The 24,548-nt window shown below is 35.6% G+C and overlaps 1 long non-coding RNA gene across 1 annotated transcript; it reads right to left on the bottom strand.

Moving 5' to 3' along the window:
* Positions 1-1,243: 1,243 nt before the first annotated feature.
* On the bottom strand, positions 1,244-23,459 carry LOC128795102 (uncharacterized). Its single transcript, XR_008433397.1, has 4 exons — positions 23,373-23,459; positions 3,976-4,036; positions 2,800-2,913; positions 1,244-1,311 (listed from the first exon to the last, which is right to left on the bottom strand). It is a non-coding gene; the product is annotated as an uncharacterized LOC128795102 (long non-coding RNA).
* Positions 23,460-24,548: the final 1,089 nt, after the last annotated feature.

The raw sequence follows: 24,548 nt of genomic DNA, 5'->3' as shown, positions 1-24,548 counted from the left end.
ACTCAGAAATTTCTATTGCATATGTATACACAAGCTTAAAACCCTCAGCAATCTCCACATATAGTTTATTCTTCACATGGAATTCAGACAGTAAAATTATGAGTTCTAACAAAAAAGAGGCAAGTTTTTGAAAATACCTGTACAAAACAACTAAAAGAAATCTTACTGAAAGTAAATAACCTTATAGGCTTGCTTGTCTTTTTAAGTACCTGCACAAGACTAAAAATAGACTTTCTACATAAACACAGTACAAAGAGTTCTACAGTTGAGTTTTGCTACTTAGAAAGAAGTAAGACTGGTAAAACCACATTGTATACCAATCAGAATGAAAACATACAGCCATTTTGGCATAAACAGAGGCTAAGAATTCTTTGTTAGTATATCTAAATGGAGTACTGTAAAATGTCAAGTTAAAATGATGCATTTATCTTAACTGAGATCCTACCACATTAAAAGAAAAAAAAATAATTTTCAGCAAGCTGTTATTTTCTGATGAGAAAAGAAATATAAGCCTATTCTTCAAAAAAATGTTTAGTAAAGCACATGCATTATATGCATGAAATAAAATATCTTGATTTAGTTAAATGCAAGTCAAGAGTACTGCTTTTGTTTTAAAAACAAAAATGGAAGAATAAACAACAGCACCCAAAGACCATCTCAGTTCACTCAGTCCACAGACTTTTCAGCTTTGCAGAAGAAAATCACTTCCTTATTCTTGCATCCATTTTTATTTCAGAATTTCTTCTATTCTGCTATGGGTTGTTCCAAACTCAGTACACATGAGTATCAGATTATAACTTTTAAAAACATTTTGGATGAAATTAAGGCTTTCACACTTAATTATATCAAGTTTATGATCTCTATGAAAAGATCATAAACTATCAAATTGCTCCTAGTAGTGATGCACCACTTCTTAACAGCTTCTCTACAAATGATAAAAAATTTGATCCACAAACATTTGTTTGTATAAAAATGGTGAATTTGCCCATCAGGATATGGACTATCTCCTAGACAATAGAAAAATCATGAAAGGCATCAATGTTGTTCTTCATTCCAAGATATTTTAACTGTGTCTGGGATCCACTATCAACAATCAAGCTTTAAACACTATCTCTACTACATTACTATACCCAATGCAAGATATTAGTCTGGATTTATGGACTGCTACACAAATTAAAAAAAATTTTTTGATTGGATAGTCAAGCTCAGGGGGTTCATGTGATAAACTTTACCTGGAGGCCAGCAACAAATGGGATGGGACAACAAGTAAAGGTATTGAGAACTCTCCTCTCTCACAATCCCAACAATGACCTAGAAGAGGACAGAGAGTATGCTCTCATTGAGTCAGCAGATGACACCAAACTGGAAAGAGTTGCATAGATATGCTCAATGGTGGAGCTGCTAGTCAGAGTGATGTGGACAAGATAATGGTCAAACACAAACTGTGGGGGCAAAGGCTAAGTCCTGCAGCTGGGAAAAAACTCCTTGTGCCACTACAAGCTATGAGTGGAGTGTCTGGGGAGCAGCTCTTATGGAAAAGACCTGTCTTAGCAAACAGTGAACTGAAATAAGCCTGCACTGTATACTGGCAGCAAAGGCAGCCAACAACACCCAAGGCTATGTGGAGCCAGTAGACCAAAGTAGTTGAATATATCCCTTCAGCACTTTATCCCAGTACTTGCTAGCTGGCATCTAGAATAGCACATCCTATTTTGCTGCCTCCTCCTCTACAAGAAAGCCATTGATAAACTGGAATATGCCAGTGGAGGGCTACCAAGATGATCAGGGGACAGAGCACATACCCTGTGACACACAAAGAATATTTAAATTGAAGAAAGAAATGTTGTGACTGGATGTTGGGAAATTTCAACCTATAGGCCAGTCAAACACTGGAGTAGGTTGCCCAGATAGGTTATGCAGATTCCATCCTTAGAAATTTGCAGTCCCAGACTGCATAAAGTCTTACTTACAACCTATCCTGCTTTGAGGAGGGAGTTGGCCTCTTGAAGTCCTTTCTGACCTGAACCAGTATAAGAGTCTATGATAATATCTAAGTTTGGAACTGATCTACATGATCAGCCTCAAGATCTAAAGATTTAAGTCATAACAGGCATCAGAAGAGCATTTCTATGTAAATATTATTGCTGTTCATTCACTTAAGTGGGAAGAAATCTTTTTCCACCAGATTTTTTACTGAAAACCACTTTGCACTATGGTTTTGCATTGTCTACTAACTTGAACAATGCTTGAAATGGCCTAATGTATAATCCGTCAAATAACATCACAAATGTGCAAGCCATCATAGGGCCCCAGAGACTAGTTAGGCTTTTGTAAGCATTCAGCTGTGTACCTTAGACATTTTGATTAAGATGTTAAAAAGATACAAAAAGAAAAGTGCTCTGAGTCTTTCAATCACAAAGATGTTAAATATCTGTCAGTGTTGGAAACTTGCCTTTGATGACAATATTTCATCATCTTGTTGTGTATTAGTACTTCACAGAACAGAATACTCAGAAGAGAAATACCTATTCACTTCATCTGCCTTTTTGTAAAATACAGACATTTCCTTAAAAGATTGGGTTTTTTCATGTGATTTTTTAATGGCAGAAAGACAAGGCTGTGTCTTTGAAAATACCCAGACAAATGAGGTTAACAGACTTCTTTTTCTGTTTTTCTCTGGTTTTGGTGTTTATCTTTTGGTTGGTTTTTGTTTGTTTGTTTGTTTGTTTTTTGTTTTTTTTTTTTTGTCAAGACATCTTTTCCATAAACTGTGACTTAAATTTACAGGAGAAATTGTACCTTCTGGAAAAGGAGCAAAGAGTTGTACTTTTCCAGGTATGTTCCTCGTCTTTGGTTACATTCAGGCCACTAGTTGAAATCCATACTGAACAGGCATTCTGGGAAATGTAAATCCTGACAGAAACAGAAGGTGTATATATATAAATAAAATGTCTAAATTATCTTTATTAACCTTAGCCTGTACTTCAATCTTCTATCTTCATAGCAATTGCGAGAATTAATTTACCTTAATAACTTAAAGTACCCTTTAGTTCTTTGACATATTCTTTTGTCTCCAAGAAGTTAGAAAGAAAAGTTTGATTAGAACCTGTCAAAACACTACTTAATAAAATAGTAAAGCAAGGCATGATTTACTGAATGGGTTTTGGCTGGGGTAGAGTTAATTTTCTTCATAGTAGATATTAAGGGATTGGTTTTGGATTTGTGCTGGAAACTATTGGTAATTCAGGTATGTCTTAACTATTTCTGCACAGTTCTTACACAGAACCAAGGTCTCTTCTGCTTCTTACCTCACCCCACCAGCAAATAAGCCTGGGGTGCACAAGGATTTAGGAGTAGACACAGCTGAGACACCTGACCCCGAGTGACCACAGGGATATTCCATATCATATGGCATCATGGTCAAAATTTAAAGATAGGAGAAAAGAAGGAAAAGAGGAGAAGCTCGGAGTTATGGTGTTTGTTTTCCCAAGGAACCATTACATGTGATGGAGCCCAGCCTTCTTAGAGATGGCTGAACATCTGCTCGCCCATGGGAAGTGGGAAATGGATTCTTTACCTAGGTTTGCTTGTGTACACAACTTTTGCTTTACCTATTAAAATGTCATTATCTCAACTCTTGAATTTTCTCACTTTTTTTCTACTTTTCCTATTCTCTCCACCATCCCCTGAAGAGCAGAGTGGGGGAAGGTGAACGAGTGCCTGCATGGTGCTTAGTTTTCCACTGGAGTTAAACCATGACATTTACAATAGCTGCTTACAATGGCAGCTATTACAAGTTAGCTCTGAATCTGTATGATAGAAATGAATTTGTAGACCTAGGGTGAAATCAAAGTACATCAAATTAGACATCTTAATACCAGAGATCTAATTACACATTAAAGAACATAAACTTGTTACAGAACAAAACTCTCAAAACTAGAAAGTAGACTGGAGGAAGAAAAGGATTCTACTTACTTTTTTGACAAAGGGATGTCCAAACACATAAAGGAATCTTGCAGAACGGAAAATCGGGCTGCTGAAGAAGTTAAACAACAAAGGTCACACAACACATTTAATTTGACCTGATGCATTGCTTACATCCAGACAACCATTTCTCCTTGTTAACCTACTCATACGGTTCCTACTGAAAGAAGCAGTCAGCCACCCTCAGCAGCAACCAAGAAACACTACCACAAGCCAATATGTATGCACTCATTCGAGGTTTCTTTATTTTTAATATTTCTTTATGTTTCAGATGTGAAATCAGAACATTTTCCTGAATTATAGCTTTTGTAAACTGTTAAGGTAGTTTTCCTTAACAGGGAAGAACATGCAGAACTACTTTACCTGAAAAACAGTGAGAAAGACTATTCATGTTTCACTGTGGTAGGTTGCTACTCTTGGAATTATTTGCTTTATTTTAAATTAATTCCTAGGGGGTGATGGTTTTTATTTTTTTACTTTATGGGGTTTTAGATCTAATGAATGCTCTGGTATTTACTTAGATTTAGATTTCTGCACCATAGCTGAAATCAATTCAGCAAAAATGCTGTCTAAAATTGATTACTTAATTACAGAGAAGCTACAATTAAATATATTTATTTAGGAAAAAAAACAAACAAACAAATAAACCAGCACAAATGCAAAAAGCACTTAAAAACCCACCCAACAAATACTAAGTTTAGCCTCAACTTATAATGACACCCAAATTTCTCCATCTTAAACAACATACTTCTATGCTTTGAAATCTTTTTCAGACATTTGTTCATTTTATGATTTTCTCTCTTGCCCAAACTACATGCTGGAAGAATCTCACAAGTGCCTAAAATACTATTCCAACCTTTCTCTTCTCTTTCAAAACTGCCATGATATTGAAATCTACTTGCTTTCCCACATGCTGTGTAAAGATTTTAAGTGATTTAGATATCTCTATTTTATTTGATAGAGACTTAAGAAATTGGCATTCATATTGGTGCTACACAGAAAGAGGGCACTAAACAATTATCCTATTTCTCTCAATGATCTATATAGTACAGATCAGTGCAAAATGAAAAAAAAAAAATGAAGAAAATATTGGCAGTAAAAACATGGCTGTGAAAAAGCTTTCTGTAACTTAAGAAGTGGCAGCTGACATCCAGAACAAACCACAATAGAATACAGGGACTTCAAAGAACACATGAACCTGCAAAAGATAAAATTCTTACATTCCTATAATTTGGTTTATTTTTCCCTTGAAAACAACTGCTAATACATCATGAGTTTAAGCAATGCTTTTTTGTATAAAATCATTCTTCACTAATAGATATATTCACATTAGAGTTCCAGAATAGTTTTATTTGAATGAAAACATTAAATTATGAAAATTCTGCACATTCATTAGATATGTTATCCAAGGAATTCAAAATACTTTAAAATATTGCTTTGAAGGTGGAATCTGAATGTTAAATTTAAAAGACACAATTTACTTCTGAAATATTTACACTGATGTTTTCAGTGAAATGATTTAGATGACTCCCCAAATGAACTTATTTTAAATTCATTTATTCTTCTTAAAATCACTAAAAGTAAGCACATATTACCACTTAGTGGAAAATACATAGTAGTCCTGTAAAGTTCAGTACTTAAAAAAAAATATCCACTAAATCAATCAAGATTTTCCTTATCCTTTTAAAATTTATTAGTTACATGTGCAGGTCACATATTTTGAAACTACACAAAGTAAATTTTATAGGAAAAAATTCAAGCTATTGATAAAAACAAGTGAAATTAACATTATACTTGGAAATTAATCCTCCCCCACCCCGAAACAGAGTTGATTCTATTAAAAGTGATAAATGGAATGGAAATTAAAATTTTAATGAGGTGCTTGTTAATCCATTTGTTCACATCTAATTTGAACTTGGTTAAATTGCTACTTATTATGAATACTATAGATATGATTCCTTCTAAATCTCAAGGGCAAACAAAATGTTAGAGGACTGCTTGTCCCAAGATAGGACCACAGTATATTATCCAAGCTTCTGAAATTAAGCACTGGAGCTATTTCCTGTGATACATTTCATTTAAGAAAATTAATGACATTTTAAAGCAGTTGGTTAAGTCCTTTGACATGGTAATTGTCCATTCCAGAACAATAGAAGAAATATAACAAAAAGGAGACTGCCTACCTGCCATTGATCATTTCCAAGACTGGAGGGCTTATTTGTACCTATTGCAATTCCCAAGGACTTTATCAAGCAATAACATTTCTCTTAGTAGGATTTGGGGTTATTTCACCTCATTTATTTCTACTTGATATGTGTATAAGAATGTGGTACAGACACATATCAATGATTTCTTCTGCTTGAATTTATCAAGCATTTAAAAAATATAACGTTACCTACAAGACAGCACTCATACTACAGGAAATAGAGAGTTGGTCTGAATGGAATTTTTACACAAAAACCAATGCAAGAGCAATTGCAGTAATGAATAATGTACAGTTTCATATAATTCCATAAAAATAAATATAAAAGGAAAATATGTAGGCCTAAAAACAAAGAAATGTCACCATTAAGTTTACATAGACACATTCCAAAATGGGGTCCCCGAACTTTTCTGTTATAACACCTCCTTTATTTAACTAGTTGGGCATGAATTTTCAAGTAGTTCTATGTTTATTTTTAACCCACAAACTTAAACTCATGTAAAATAATGCACCTTGCAGTCTTTCAGTTAATATTGCAGCTTTGCATTTTTTGTATTGTCAAGATATGAACAATAATTAATACTTACTTATAAGAGCTAGTAAAATTCAGCTGAGTTCAAGTCAGAGTTTGGAGGTTTTGCTTTGTATGTGATAAACTATCTTTTCTCCTTGGAGTACATTTCAATTTTACTGACATCATTTGTAACACTTCTGAAAAATCTCTCTATATAGTACACTACAGCTATCATATGATTAATTAAATTATCTTATAAAATTTCAATGTTTCTTGATATTGGAGCCCAGACTTAAGGCTTTTTATAATTATTATTATTACTTCTTAACTATTTTTATTTTACCTGAAGAGTTTAGGCCCAGCTAAGTTCATGGACAATCTAAGTAATTTGTTCTGCTAACCATATAATATTTAACCAAAAATGGCTTTTTCTTTTCTTGGCACTTTTGCCAGTATATCTTATTAGAAAATAAAATTTTAGGAACCACCACCACCACCTTTATAAAAAAATAATATACCACATTATTAAAACCAAAATTTATTGAAGAACAATCCGTACTGATGTATTTACAGTCTGAGAGTTAATCTTTCAGCATTACACACTGCCTTCTTTTTCTAAATCTTTAGCTACTTTCTATTCCTTTCTGTTCTCTCCACTTCATATTTTCACATCTGAATCATCTAAAACTTATTTGGAATTGTAAATCTCACATATGTCTGTTGTGCCACAATCCAGGAAAAGGGAAAGATACAGAGGAAGGATCCTTTCAATTGAAATCTAGGAGCAAGGTTTGGCCCATTTTGCCCTCATTTTACTATCTCTTCTAGATAATAAGAGGTCATTTTTTCTCTTCCTAGTATATTTATACTGGATTCCAAATAAAAAGAAATCTGAAGAAAATACACTAGGAAAAAAGTTTGAAATTGCAAGAAAATAATTGTCTCAATAATCAGCAAAATTCAAATAAATTCTGTTTAATTTTAGGGCATTCAGATACGAAAGGAAAAAAAACTTGGAAGAAATGGCAGATAGTTAATATTACTGATACTACTTTATGTGAACCTATTTCATTCATTTCTGCTAACTCAGTGGAGGAGGGTGTAATGAACCCAAGGTAATAAATCTCTAGGAGGACAACATGCATTTTGCAAGGGAGCATCTGTTTCCATATTTAGTGATAATCTTTGTCCATTTCTCAGGTACCCCTTTTTTATAAAAGTTGTTCATTATGGCTTCAAAAACAGTGAATGCATACCTACTATGACAGCAAATCTTGAAGTTTCTAGGAAAGGAGAATTCCCTCAAACTTACCTAATTATTTTTTTTTAATTCCAGTTTTGTTGCAACAAAATACTAATGTACAGATTGAAGAGATAAGATTCAAAAGAAAAAAAAAAGAAAAAAAGAAAAAACAACAAAAAAAAGAAGAAAAAAAAAAAAAAAAAAAAACCACAAAAAAACCCAAAAATAAAAACAAAAAAAAAACCCCAGAGTATGGGAGTGCAGTGTCCTATTTCCCAAACCTCTTCTTCTGTGACATTTCTGAAAATATTTATATATTCAGTAAGTGTCTGAATCTAATTTTGCTTACCTTTGATTTAGACATTTGAATTCCCCATATTAGGTCAGGACATGTTATACAGATTAACAGATTATTCACAGAACCTGTTGACATGAACCCCCTTCTCTATCACACTGCCCTGGATATGAGACGTATATTATTTTCCAGAAAGCATTTTTAAAAATCCAGCTGAAATCCAACTTGCAGCAAGTTCATATAGGATCAGGAAGAGCCAAGGGTTAAGCAGGCCATAACCTGCTCAGAGGACTTTGAACTAAGCAACAGCTCATGTGCACATGCAAAATGGCTCATCTGGAAAGTAGATCATCACATTTGAAAAAAGGCAGGGGCATGCATAGAGTCGGGAATTTTTATCTATAAAGATTAATTCTGTATGATTGCTGAGGTTCTTGTTTGTTGTAGCTTTTTTTAACTTTTCTTTGAGGATTTCACTGTACTGGAGGCAGTTTCAGAAAATATAACATAGGTTTTAACACTGTGCTAGCAACTAAGAGGAGTAAGTAAAAGTTTCAAAGCCAAGCTATGTTATTACATAATGAGGCTGAGAAGCTGGACATTCTTTGTGAATTTTTGGCCCAAAGAGAACAAGTTCAGGATTCCCATGAAATTATAGACAGACTGCTAGAGACAGTCAAACACTCCCACTCAAGTGAGTCAATGGGAACAAGAAGAAGAAGCCTCCAAGAACAGTCATGGGCAGAAAAAAAATTTCTATTGAATGTTGTTGAGTATACTGAAGAGTAATAATATTATTCTAGAACAAGATATAAGTGGCAAGTTGCTAACATACTAACTTCCTCCAGGTTTGAATCCCACTGCTTGCATTTCTACAAAATACACATGCAACAGGCTATCTGCAAATGCACAAGAAATTCACTTAGTCCAGACAATATTTGATTTGTAAATTTCAACTGTATTCCATGTACATAGTAAATATCTAATCCTTTCCATAATTGAGGAGTAAACAAAAAAGTAGGTAAGAGTAGACTGCCTTCCTCAAAGTAATTCATTCATCTCACAGCTAGTTGTTTGGCTGGCATCTTGACAACATACCAAGTTTCAGAAGCTGATGCAAGGTAGATGAATAATGCTGGTGGCAGCAGTTAACCCTTTCCATCACTCCTCCAAATAGCCATTCCTATTGTGTTTCATAGGAGATAACTGAAGACAAAATACAAAGCAATGCAACTGTGTGGACATGTTGGATGCAAATCAGTTCTGAAGGTGAAGCACCATGACACAGGTGGAGCATTTGCCTTTCCTTTTGACTTTTTTGAGTACTTCTGACCAAGAATCACATACTGGGTTTATATTGTGCGTCAGCTTTAGAACAGAAGACTGATCCATGACCACTATTACTGTGGTTACTAGGTAGTAACCCACACCAATAATTTATTGTCATTGCTAAGAAGAGATCTCCTTTCCTGCTGACCTGGGGGATGGGAGAGGATTACTTCAGTACTGCTAAAGAGCTAAGCAAATTAGCACTACAATTTCTCAGTCCTATGCAATTTCTATCACTTCAGTCAAGCTCTCTTGAAAGAATACTGCCTTTCCCAGATACTAAGGAAGTGTGGGTGCACTTTAATCTGTCTGTGTTTATGTTGAAAACCCCTGAAAATGCTGCTCATGGCAAAACTAGCATGCTCCAAGGCTACAGTAAGATACCACTTTGTGTGGTAATTTTCTTGATAGCTGCCCAGAGCAACTCAAAGAAGATATCTTCAGTTTCAATTTCCTTTTGTATCTATAATCATCAAAATTTCTGCTTTTGCTTGTAAAAATATATCAGTAAGAAACAATTAACATCTAAAACACTGTGTAAGCATCATCTTTCCAATGTGGAAGTGCTTTAACTAAGAAAGAACAATTACAGTTCACCATTGGTCAAAAGGACATATATTGTAGGTGTTCAATATTCACTAAATACTTCTCAAATCCAGTAAACCTCATTGAAGAAAATTATAGAGATTTATGCATTAAACAGTAAAAGGTTAAATTATTTCTTCTGCTTTTCATCTCTCAGTATAAATGCACACTTAAAAGGAATATATTTTATGGAGGGAAAAAGCCAAACAAACCAAAAACCAAAACAAAAAAAAAAACAAGCCAAAAATCCTACACACACACACAAAAAAAAAAAAAAAAAAAAAAAAAAAAAAAAAAAAAAAACCAAACAAAAAAAAACCAACCCACAAAACCAAACAAAACAACAACAAAAAACTACAAAAGACCGCAACCCAGCAGAAGTTGAAACTCATTGAAACCCTACAGATTTCTTCACCAAACCATGCTAAAATAACTCTTTTAACCTTTAGAGCAACCATCAGCCATCAACAACTGTAGCAACAATAAAGAAAATCTGTCAAAACATTGTATATCAATCAGTTTTTAAGCCACAAGTGCTTATGTATCCTGAGTTATCATTATTGAAAATACTAGCAGACTTTGTAAACATAAAAAAATCTAGTTTCATTTTCATGTTCATCTGCTGAGAACTAGCTCTATAAAGTTCCACCCTTGGTAAAAGATACCAAGATTTACTAAAATTACCAATGAATGATGTGAACAGCACAGTTATAAAAAAGATGTGTTGAGAAAGTTCTCCCTAGTAAAAAAATTATTTTGGCAGTTAGATGTGAAAGGTGATAATTCAGTGGAAATATATACAAAATCACTCTTTTTGACACATTTTCTGTTCTTAATAACCAATTTTTAACAGGAGATCAAAAATCTAAATTATGTAAATAGCACCACCACGTACCTGAGAATTTTTCTACTAAACATATGTTATGAGAATGGAGTTTAGCGACCAAGCTCAAGTACATTTCAGTCTCCAGGGTAGGGACTGTAAGTTGCAATCAGGACACCAGGTTATTTCACACTTTTTCATATAGAGCTTTAACACTTTCTCATTAGACTGAAAAGGTAAATAAATAAATAAATTATATATATATATACTTCAGGAAAGATTTTGAAGCTTTTCTCTCCCTCTGGCCCTTAATTCAGATAAAGTAAAAAGACAATATCCAAAGGGTGCTGGATATATTAGCCAAGGTGGGGAGGAAGGACACCAGTATGTGGGGCAGTATTTTGGCATGTGTAACAATGAGTAGGTCTTCTGCCTACAGATTTTAGGTGCCTGATGCCAAGAATGGAGACTGTGATTTCCATAGAAATGGATTACTTTTTTTTAATCAAGCACAGGAATCCCTCTAAGATCCCCAACAACCACAGCATCTAAATGCCTTGTATTTGCTGATGTGCATAGTCAGGGATGTTAGTTCCATGGGCCCAAGACTTCAGATTATGCTATGGAAAGTAAACACATATGAATTTCCCAAATCTCAATATATTTGAGGGGTACCAAAACCACATATAATGCTTGGTTTTACTTGCCTTGCAATTACACATAATTTGTAATTAGTGTTTTCATCTTATGTCTAAATGGGGCACAGAAGAACTGTGGGGACATGGCTGAATGTAACCTGCAACAGAATATTAAGCAAAGTGAACAGTAATATGAATTCAGAGGCTCCTGCTGCAATTAATAGCTAGTTGGGTGGTTGTGTGCTTTTCTCAAAATAAAAAAGGATAAACTCTGTAGGAGAGGGCACACTGAAAATATGCACATGGCAGATTAAACTAATCAAAGATGAGCTGCCTTAAAAAAACCCACAATGCTCATGTTCTAGAAGTGGTTTCAGAAAGTCCTTGTGCTGTAGCAGCCACCTTGTGCCCACATGAACAATATTGATTTTCATTTTCCTGGACCTTTAGCCTGAAAAGAAGGTGCTTTGTATTACCGTATAGATGGGAAGGACAGCAAGCAATATTTTGAGCTAACTATGAAATTACACCCAGAAATCTCTTTTCTTATTGTTATAGAAAATAGTCCTGCTGTTTACAGCAGACCTGTGTCTGCAGATGAAGAAAAAGAATCCACACACGTGACACAAATATTTTGCACTGGACATTACTATTCTACACTTACATGACTGTGTTAAATTGGAAAGAGATGGAACCAGCTCAATCCTTAGATAAAGCACAAGACCACCATAAAGAAGGATCATAGTTCATGCAGGACCACAAATCAGGTCCATCATGACATGGAACATTGAGACAGAATTGCACTTGAGCATAATTAAGGACTAAAAGGATGATTACAGCTAGTAATTCTGCCCCATTAAATAAGAACTGACAGACAGAGAGGTCTTGCGGCAAATGCCTGACATTTGAATCTGGCAGCTTGCAGTTCACTTGGAAGGAGCACAGAGTGGATGTGAGAACTAGAGAATCTGAGCAGGAAAGGACAAAATTGCAAAGAAAAACTGTAACCATAGCTCAGAGCAGTATCGACAGCAATGACCAATGCATCTTGAAAGACTCTTTTAAAGCTTGTAGTATAAGAATGTAATGCATCATACTTAGAATTATATAATATGCAGGGTTGTAAGGGACCCAAAGGATCAATTATTGAGTCCAATCTCTGGCCCTATACAAGGGTCACACCATGTGCCTGAGAGCATTGTCCAAACACTTCTTGAATTCTGTCAGGCTTGAAACTGTGACCACTTCTCTAGGGAGCCTCTTCCAGTGTTCAATCACCCTCTGGATGAAAAACCTCTTCCTGATACCTAACCTAAGCCTCCCTCAACTTCATGCTCTTTCCCTGAGTCCTGTCACTAGTCACAAGAGTGAAAAGCTCAGTTTTCTCATTTTTTTGAAAACTTTTTTCCCAACTTAGGACATATATTTGAGGGCAGCTCTCACAAAATGTGTCACTCTGGCCCTTTTACTCATGTCCCAGTTGTTCATAGAAACTGTTGGTGGCAAGTCAATTCACACCTCTGTAAATTTTACCTTAGAATTTTAAGGGTGCTTGGTTTCTTGGTGGTGGGTTGGTTTTTTGTTTGTTTGTTTGTTGGGCTAGTTTTGTTGTGTTTGGGTTTTCTGGTTTTTTTTTTTTTTTTTTTTTTTTTTTTTGTTTGTTTTGGTTTGGGGTTTTTGGGTTTTTTGGGGGTTTTTTTGGGGATTTTTTTTTTTCACGAGGTTTCTTGGGTTTGCTTTGGTTTTATTATCTTTCAAACAAGAGTCACATGACCTAGACTTTTAATTTCTTTTTACATATTCTATTTTGTATTTCTGGCACATATAATACACCAGAAAGTGGGTCTGCTTCAAATAACACATTATAACTTGCAGTTTTTGCATGGATTTGAGATCAGACAGCTAAGTAAAATCAAGTCACTCATGGCCACAACAGAAATCTAAAGGGACAACATGAAGGCTTGGTCCAGAATTTTATTTAGAAATAAATGTGATCAACAAGAAAATCAGGATGATGGTTTTTGGAAGACAAAGTAGATAAGAAAGCATCACTGGAGCAGCTGTACTGCATTCAAATATGAATTCATCATATGGAACTCAAACTTGACTAAGGCAAAATCAAAACATATTTTCAAACAGAAAGAAACATGAGAAACTAATACCAAACTGTGTGAATAAATAAGTAGCTTACAAAGGAACACCTTCCTTTCAGCGCAGACACTGGAAAACAGTTTTGCAAGAACAGAATCTAAAACGTGATGATGGAGATGGATTCTTCATTCCTCCAGTCTTTTTTATTTTTAGAAGTTAAATGCCAGGATTTTCTAGTTTCAACAGAAAGAAAATACATTCTTGTGACTTGTACTAAAAGGCTTGGTAAGTCTCAATTTCACCTGACCACTACTCCCCAGTGATGCCTCACACCAAAGCATCTTACAGTTCTTAATATCAGTGATAGGTCAGCAGTATCTAAAAGCAACAGATCAAACTGCTAATGGAGCCTAATGAATTAATCACCTCCCCAGATAATGAACACATGTGGGAATTAATGTCTGTACAAAGTTTGAAAACAAAACACAGCAACTCTCCATCAAGAGTTATCATGCTTTACACTGGCATTACAAAAAAAAGTGTGGGAAAAGAGCTATCAGCCCCCAAATTAATGCCACAAAATCAGTTTGTAAGTGTCTGTAACAATGACAATCTACATCTAATGTTATAATTGTAAAGATTATATCTGAAGCTATTCAGCAACAAGTAATTTCTGCATTCAGGAGTTACTTCCACATTGCTATACAGAGGAATACCACCAATGTACACACACGACCTACTCCTTCTTCCCTCTGTTGCACTGTCACTGCAAATCCTTGAAATAATATAGAAAACCTAAGCTTAGGTCCATACCAATGCACCCAAAATATTTCCTAACATTTCATTTGGCCACCAGGAAATCACAGAAGTTCACTTGGAAGGTGTGTTTACACACACACTCTGATTAAGTAAGTGTAAGTAAATAAGTGTACTGAGAAGGCCAATGGAAGTGATTAGAGACTCAGCAATATTGACATGTAAAGAAAAATATTTGAAAATTAAAAATAAAATTTCACTACAGAGTATTAAGTGACATCACAGACAGCCACTGGGATACTAACAATTACACATAATATTTATATGACTGATTTTATAATTATTAAAACATTTGAAATTAATTTTAAAAGGAGTATCAATAATAATTATAATTTTTAAAAAGTAGAGAAAAGACTATGTCTGAGTATCATGAAACACTGGCAATAAGACCGGCAAAGCAGTAAAAAGCATCCCAGGGGAAGTAGTGGAATCTCCATCATTTAGGATACTTAAAACCAAACTGAACAAAATGTTGGAAAATGTTCTGTAGGGAATAGTCTTGAATTTGTAAGGAGACAGACTGGATGACCTAACAGGTCTCTTTCCATCTGTAATGTCTATTACTCTGCAATTGTCTCATGTCCTCAATCCACACATTAAGCAATCCCCACATAACTACAGTGCCAAATGGTTTGATTCCAAAGCTCCCACTTTCTTTACTTATCATTTAAGACTAGCAGAGCAGATGCTACTTAGGAATGAAAATGTCCATAGCAAGATCAACAACAAGGAATAAAATATAATTCTGAGGCCCAACCATGCAATTTCACTCACACCAGCAGTTCTCAAGCTGTGTTAGTGCATACAATGTAACAGGGTACCATTAGGGGAATACGAACAGCTGGTAAATGGTTTGCAGCTCACCTCAGTGTTCTGCATTTTTAGTATGACTTGGATTTGTGAAATCTGTACTGTTAAATCCTGTTGCAAACTACTGTGGATCTCAGAAACTGATGAAAAATAGTTCTGTAAAATCTTAACCCCATTGTCTCAAGCTCTACATTGATGACAGTTTCTGTCAGCTACAATAATAATTTAAGCCGTATCTACCTCTGGCTTATTCTTATCACTCAATCTTGACTGTATTTACAAATCTTATTTACATACTGCAACCAGCAGCAGGAAGAGGGAGGACATTCATTATTACAGACTTTATCCCCAAAGTTCTTTTCTATAACTCCATAATCTGCAGTATTACTTAAATTGGGAAAACTCAGAAAAAGCGTTCTTTGATCAGGGATGGCTATTCTGTTTCCATAATGGAGAAATACACCAGGTTTCACATTTACAAATGAATGCGTTTCTGAGCATGAGTTTGCGAAGTGTGAGAAAGACTCATATTTCTATCTCTCAACACAGAGAGGAAGGTTTACAGCACTGAGATAACCAGCAGTCACACCTTGCTTTTTACTAGAGGTAGGGCTTTAAATTTTTAAGGTCCTTGTTAGTCCCATGATAGCTCTGTTTTGTTGTTTATCATAAGGAACAAGCCATATGTAGAACACCTTAAAGTTAGAATTTTATTTGTTCTGAACTACATTTTATTTAATAACAGATTAAATATCTAGATTTCAATGGTTTCAGTTTTCTAAATATGAAAGCTTTACTATGAAAAGTTTTCAAAATATTCAATTAAGTACTGTACAATCGAGTAATAACGTCATTGTTTCTTTGTAAAGCACATAAAATTAAAAAATATTTGATGGTTTTTACTTTTTATAGCAATGTTAACATGCTTTTTACATTGTTTTTGACTTTGCTTCTTTTTATATTCACACAGGGAGAATGAATTCATTAGCACAGCCAACTTGAATTCCTTCTTGACACAGCATATGGGAGTTTGCACATGGCGCAGGTACCTGAAATTGTTTATATAATGTAATTATGAATTTATATCACTAGAAGTTTATCCATGGCCATGTTTATTCCAGAATAAAAATATCCATACATAGACCCATAAAGATTTGTAGGGAGAAAGGGAGAAAAGGAGAAAGAATATGGAGGGCTGGGAGACAGGACAGGAGGACAGATTAACTAGAAACATACCAGCACTCAATGAGTCCCAATAATATTTTGTTGATCTCCACCACCTGATCTTCTTGGTGGTGTTGGTTCCCCACCAAAAAATACAGAATCCAATGGATTAATATTCATTTGGGCCAGGTGGTAATGCCCAAGTACCTCCCCTGAGAAGGTGCAAATTTGACACCGTCTCTTACAGGACTTCAAGTCAATTGCATCATTTTGCATCATGTGCAGTGCTCTGATGCAAGGTCTGAAGTACCTTTTTGGAGGCCTTGAATAGACCATGACACGCCCTCACCTGCCATTCATGTTAATGTCCTGTAGATGTGCCTTTCCCACACTGGGGGGCCCTGCAGCTGAGCCAGTTTGTGTAAGGGAGGATGGGTGTTCACTGCCTCTCATCAGAGGCTACTTCACACACCCAAAAACTCTCGTCTTTCACCCTGGGCTGGGGGGAGATTCTCTGCAAACCTGGCAATGGATAAGTCTGGAGCTATGGTTTCCATGCTGAAGCTGCTGAGCTTGGCTCTTCCAGTGCTCTCCCAGCCCTATCCATTACTTTCCAGAACTGAACAATAGTGTCCCCTTTTTCTTATCTTGAATAGCCTTAGGCAGTTTGATTCACAGTTCAGGGTTTCAGTCAGGAGGCCCATTTGGGTTGCACTTCCACGGGGCAGCTTTGTTACACAGTTTTGCTATAATAGGCAAAAGCCTCATAAAAATATTTAAGCCATAAATCAAAACATTTCACTCTCTGACAGTTGGAAGGGACCTTCAAGATAATGTAGCTCCAAATCCCCTGCCATGGGCAATGACACCTTCCACTTGACCAGGTTCCTGCAAGCCCCATCCAGCCTGGTCTTGACCTCACCACCCACACAGCAGAGAATTTCTTCCTAATATCTAATCTAAACTTACTCTCTCATCTCAAGACACTTTTTTTTCTATTGCTATTATAAATTAATGTTACATACTCTTCTTTTGCTTTGTAAAGCAAAATCAAAAACCTATGTTTTCTAAACAGTGTTGCATATTTAACTACAAAGCTAAAATATTAAATTTAATTACATATTTATTATTTATATCTAAGCAAAATGGATGGAAAATATTTTTTACTTCCCTTTGGAAGCTTAAAACCACCATTTTAAAAAATGTATCAAAAACATGAGATGTGTGACAAGTGAAAAAATACTGAAAAAAATCTCAAGTTCATATTAAAAAATTTACAAAAGAGGTACACAATCAGGTTATGTGTAGCACCTTGTTTGAAATAGAGAAACACTAGAACTCTTAAAATAAATCTTGTGATTGTCTTAAAAGAAAAGCAATACAGGAAGAAAAGCTATTATAATCTACACCAAAAAAAAAAAAAGTTTACTAAACCAAATTGCTATAAAAATACAGAATAGACTAAAATGGAATAAAAATGAATACTCCAAATTAACTATTTAATTTACCTTTTCTATTTACCACCTGTGAAGGTTAAAAGAAAGCAAAATAACTGGGATGTTATCTAGATTTGTAACAGCACTTATTCCAAATTACTGCATGATGTTAATTATGTGCTCCAGGATACATTCCGCAAGAAGCACCATGCAATGTGGCAATCATGATTGCCATGATTGCACAAAAGATGCAGAAAACAAACAAAAAAAATTACTACTCATAACATACAGCAACATGCAACAGAAATTTTGCAGCTTTGTATGCACAGGATGAAAATTATTTTATTTTTAACATAATAGGAAGAACAACAAATGTTGCCATGTTAAAACCAAACATTAAAATAAATAAAGTAGCCATGTCTTGTTTCAACACTAAAGAATAAAAATACCATTTTGTATAGTATCTTATTTTCCACTCTTAATTTTGCTTCACAGAAAGGAACACAATCTATTATGGTATCTCATTTATTTATACTGAATTACATGTATAAATCACAGAAATAATAGATACATAGATTATGAATATATATATGCTATTTATATAAGTGGCAAATTTTAAATGCATTTAAAGTTTGATTTAATTTTTTACATACAAGTTTTTAGGCTACTTGTCCTTTAAATGAAGGGACCTAAAAGAAGGTTTCAATTTGTAATTTTTTTCAACATTTTTTACATTTTAAGTTTTTTTAGCCTTCAGGGCTGAAATGGACAAGCTGTTTGCTTATGCGGGGTATTGCATTTGTAAATCCATCACTCCACCAGGATAGCTGGCAAAGCTACCTCCTATAATTCTAGAAAATGGTCTCAGGGTAGAAACATCAGACATGCCCAGGAGTGATACACTACTTGTCAGTTCAGCTAAAATTTACACAACACACAGCTAGAGCTAAAGAAAACTCTAACAAATGATATGGCACTTGTATGGCATACTCTATCTAGTAATTTATAAGCACAATGAAAATTGCTTCAGATGAAGAACAATTTGCCCGTTTATGGTATTTTGGTTAGTTTTATAGATTCTTGTGTTTTTAGCTCTTAATTTTGAATATTTGATTTGAGGAAGCCACATTACAATATGTAATTAAATGAGGTAGTGGTAAGCATTGGTACCCTTATGCAAATGCAAGTCAAGAATTTTTTCCAATTGTTTTTTTTTTAAAGACTTTCCTAAAAACATCTATTATTCCATATTCACATTTTGCTTTATGCATGTGTAAACATTGTTGAGAAGCTGCAAGACCTGGCTATCAACTCTTGCTGTCTCCCAAAGAGGAGGAAGTGGTTGTTTATACACCACTGCTGCTTCTCGCAACTTACAGCTGCTTCTTCTTCCAGGGTTCAGATCGCTGTTTCTCATCTCTACTGAGACTGACTTCCATTGCAGGATAATAAAGAAACTCTCAAAGAGGACAGGAGCATTTCTCTCTTTCCCAGCATAGAAGAATGGGGGAGGATAACAATGAAACACTTTTCAATGACACCTTAGCACCAGCTTCTTTTCCCTTACTCCACACTCCCATCCTACATTCTTGTTGACGCACTATGAACTTACAGACCAGGTTACCCATCTTTCAGTAAGGTGGTCATTTTTGTATGCTTATTTGCAGGAAACAAGGGAAAGGATTCACTACACCATGCAAACGCCCTGATAAAAGCAGACATGCTCAGACTGTAAATGAAGGATGAAGCAAGCATCTTTCCACCTGCAGCTCAGCTCTTTCTTCTTATTGAATAAAGACATACTAAAGGAGCTAAAGATGCTGGAGTGGTCACCTCACATTCTCACCTTCCATTCTTACAAACCTTTTACCTCTAAAAAGATAAACCAGATATAATGAACTATACTGGTAGTATACCTACCAACTGCATACAAGTCAAAATATGAGAGGCAGAGTCATATTAGCATGTTAGCATATTAACTGGTTACTCTTTTTTTATTGACTTGACTGTCAGTAAAAATGAATTTGTCTGTCAGAGACAATATAAATGCACAAAATCCATTATCAAACTAAACTAACAAACTCTAGTTAAAAGCAAGAGCTCTCTAGAAAATGCTATAGTTGCTCCAAAATAAAATAAAATGCATGATACATTTATTTAATTGAAGTTTCTTCCTTGCAGGAAAAGGAGAAATTCCTAAAAAATAAAATCCTTCCAAGAAAGTCAACTGCAACTCCAAGGGCACAGTAAGGCCATGCAACACAGTGTTCACATTAGAGACAACCAAATTAACACTACATCATCAGCTAATATATTTACATGCCATATTAAAATAATATATAGAAGCAGTAGTTTCACTCCTAATAACTTCATTAGTAGAATACTGTGAATAGGCTTGCACTGCAAGTTGCAGATATGCTTTTAAAATCCCCTCACAGGTCCTATTTTCAGTATCTTCATCCCATTAGCTGAGTGCCATACCTATGGGATATCATTCTGAGCAGCTATCTAAGAAATGAATGACAGGTCTTCTGACACAGTATCATTCATGTTCAGGTCTACTGTGCTGTTTCTTTACTTGCCCTGATAATTATTTTGCTCTTTCTCACATAGGTAAGAGGTCAAATTGTAGATTTAGAGAACCTAAGGCTATGATAAACATCATGACCATCTATGCTGACCTCCTGAATAATGCAGACAACATAATTATATGATTCCAAATTAAATCTATAAAATCCCGCTAAAGGAACAGTTTATTGCACTGAATGACTTCCAATTCCTATTTAAAGGACTTCAGACTCTAAAGAGCCTATCATATTCCTAAACCATTTGTTCCACTGGTTAAGTACCCCGAGTATAAAATTCTTACCTAAATCTGCCTAACTTCACCTAACATGCATCAAACTCTTTAGCTTTCTACCAGATGAAAGACCCTACCCCCAGAAACCTCCTCTACATTGCTGTAAGTTTTACTTAACTCTCTTCATAAACTTCTTTAGACAAATTAGCAATCTAATTTATCTCAGTCATGGTGATAATATTAATCCAATTTAGCAAATATTTTTGAGAAACAGTAAACCTAAGCTTATGGAGGAATTTATGGGCAAACATACATATCGAACACAGAAGCAGAAAGACAGAATAAAAACAACCATAAAGCTGGAAAAATGATCTAACATTAGTTATCTAGTCTAGTTTCAAAAAAAATCATTGGACTGAGCAATTTCATCATAGTATTCTTGCAAAATATTCAGCTGTTTGAAGCAAAATTGTATTTTGATCATTTAAGTCATTTATACAGACCTGAAATATTCTGACTCACAAACAAACTGAAAACAAAAGAAAAAAATAATTTAAAATGTCATTCAAAATTTTGGCATTTACCATGATTTAATATTCTCATTCATTCCTAATCTTTCAACATTATTTCATCACTCCTTTCTTCCTAATTGTCATAATAAGCATGACTATGTAAGTTAATATGTCCTGAAAAAAAACCCAACTAAACAGAATGAAAATATTTAAAATGTAGCTCCAAGGAACAGCTGAGGAAAAGGGCAAGGTTTCATACTTTTAATAAAAGTTTAGACTGAACTACAGGTTAAAGGTTCTGTAACACACTAACAACGTGGTTTCCGTTAGGGTATAGCTTTTGGATGGTTACCAAGACAAATTTTAGCTCCTTGTACAATTCTAACCCTGTTTGCTGTACAAACTTCTTTGCCTCATTCAACTCCTTCCATAAACTCATGACTGCCACCAAGACTGCAAGGAGTCAAATTATTTTTCTAACTCACAGTGAGAATACAATATTTATCATTTTCTAGAGCTCCATTCTTTTTTCCCTATGTGAACAGGATTTTATCTCCTTTGCAAAGCACCAACATATTTTCAAGTATATAATGAATAATTTTATATCAATATTTTAAAACTGGAGGTCCTATACCACGTTGAATTTCAAAAATTTCCTACAAGTGAGCTAAAACAGTACTGTGTTTGACAAAACCAGATTCCACATGAAACTAATAACTACACAGAGTTAAGCTTAAAGACAAAATGACTGAAAAAAATTGCTGAAACCTTATAATGACCAACAGGAAAAAAATATGCTCCAAAAGGTATGGAACCATATAATAATTTTCTGGAACAAACCAAAAATACTATCAGGATAAAAATATAAAAGCAAAGTGACCTAACCAATTATAAGCAATGTAAAAATGAGGCACTCTGTTCAGACAGAGCAGTTTTTCTGAAGAGTTACATTAGTCACAATAAAGTAGGCAATTTGAAAGAAGTCTGAATGAACAAAAAGCTTCAATTTTAACAAGAAAATTCACATGTTGACCAGAACCTCATATTCCTAGAAACTCTGAACCAAATATAAGTCTTAAACTTTTTCTTTTTCCAAATGAGGACAGTTAATTGCATAACTAGGAATTGTAACAGCTGTTCCATAAGAAAGAAGAACCACTAATTAAAAACATAAGAAAGACAAGACCTCAAATGCTGCTTCTCATCTGGCTTCCCCTCAAGGCACTTTATTTTTATTGCCCCTCTTTGGACACTCTCTATAATAGCTTAATGTCTTTTTTTATATTGTGGTTCCCGAAACTGCACACTGGACTCGAAGTGAGGCTGCCCCAGTGCAGAGCAGAGTGGGACAATCCCCTCCCTTGCCCAGTTGGTGTTGTTGTCCTTGATGCCCCCCCAAGACACAGTTGGCCCTCCTGGCTGCCAGGGCACTGCTGGCTCAGATTCAACTTGCCATTGACCAGGACCACCAGATTCTCTTTCCACAGCACTGCTCTCCAGCATCTCATTCCCCAGCCTGCACATCCATCCAGGGCTGCTCTATCCCATGTGCAGAATCCAGCACTTTCCCTTGTTGAACTTCATATGGTTGGTGATTGCCCAGTCCTGTGATTTGTCAAGGTCTCTCTGCAGGGCCTCCCTGGCTTCAGGGAAGTCAACAGTTCCTCCCAGTTTTGTATCATCTGTGAATTTGCTCAGCATCTCTTCCAGTCCTGTGCCCGAAACATTTATAAACACACTTGGAAGAGCACAGGGCTGGGGATGGAGCCCTGCAGAACCCCACCAGTGACACGTCAGTCTGATGTCATCCCATTCACTATAACCCTTTGTGTGCCTGACTCATGAGCCAGCTGCTCACCCATCCCACAATGTGTTTATCCAGCTGTGGGCTGGACATTTCATCCAGAAGGATCCTGTGACAGATGGTATCAAAAGCTTTACTTAAATCCAAAAGATTACATCAATTGGCTTCCCTTGTTCAGCTGGGTGGGTTACCTTGTCATAAAAGGAAATCAGGTTGGAAAAGAAGAACTTTCCTCTCATGAACCTGTGCTGGCTGTGACCAATGACTGCACTGTCTGTCTTTCAGGTGTTGTGCAATACCAGCCAGAAAAAATGCATAACCTTACCAGGCACTGAAGTGAGTATCCAGGGTAAGAGGCCTGTAGTTTCCAGAGTCATTCTTCATGCTCTTTTAGAAAACTGGGACAATGTTGACCAGCTTCCAGTCAACTGGGACCTCTCCAGATTCCTAAGACCATTCAAAAATCAAGAGAGGCTTCATGATGACATCAGCCAGCTCTTTAGCTATTGGCAGATAAATCCCATCATGCCCTATAGATTTACAGGAATCCAGCTAGAACAGCAGATCCCTTACAATTTCAGGGTCAACTTGGAGTTTATCCTTCTCACACTCGTGGTCCTCCAGCTTAGGGTACTGGGACCCTTTTAGTCCATCACTGGTGCTGAAGACAGAGGAAAATAAAGCAATAAACATCTCCATCTTGTCTATATCCCTGTTTGTGGGGTAACCACCCTCATCATCTAATGTGCCATGTAATTTCTGTACTAACTTTTGCCATTAATGTATTTTAAAAAACTGTTTTAAAAAATGTCCCCCACATTTCTGACCAGCTTCAACTCCAATTGAACTTTGGCCACACAAATTTTCTCCCTAGAGTGGCAATCAACATCTCTGTATTCTTCCCATGTCACCTGACCTTGCTTCCACAGGGTATATGCCTTCCTTTTCTACCTTATCTCCAAAGGAAGATCCCTGCTTAGCCAACCTGGCCTCCTGCTTTGTCTGCGTGACTTCTGACATTTTGGAATTGCCTATTCCTGTGCCCTTAAGATGGACTTCAGCTCCTCATGTCCAGGGTTGAAGTTTTGTTGGCATTTTTTCTACCATCAACAGAGATTTTAAACTTGACTGCATGGTCACTCTGGCTAAATGGCCACCAATCTCTACTTGGCTCATGAGACCCTCTCTGTTAAGAAGTAACAAATCAAGGAGGGCATCCCTTCAGGCTGGTTTTTTATGTTTGCTCACAGTAAATTACCTCAAGTAAAATTCCCCAATTCCAGACTGTATTATGACTGTAATACCTTAAATTTTAATACAGTGACTTAGTTCTACTAAATTTGAGAATGTGAGTTCACAAAGATATTACAGCCGTTGTGGTAGTCAGTAAATGGGAAGGACCAGGGGATAGAAAAGTGAGAATAATCTCTATTAATTCCCTGACTGACGGTAGAACAGGGAGACTAGATGTTATTCACTTTGACAACAACCAGCAGCTCAT

This window comes from Vidua chalybeata, chromosome 1 (assembly GCF_026979565.1).
Source record: "Vidua chalybeata isolate OUT-0048 chromosome 1, bVidCha1 merged haplotype, whole genome shotgun sequence".
NCBI lineage: Eukaryota > Metazoa > Chordata > Aves > Passeriformes > Viduidae > Vidua > Vidua chalybeata.
Note: the sequence above shows the minus strand (reverse complement) of the source record. Positions and strands in the feature narration are given on the sequence as shown.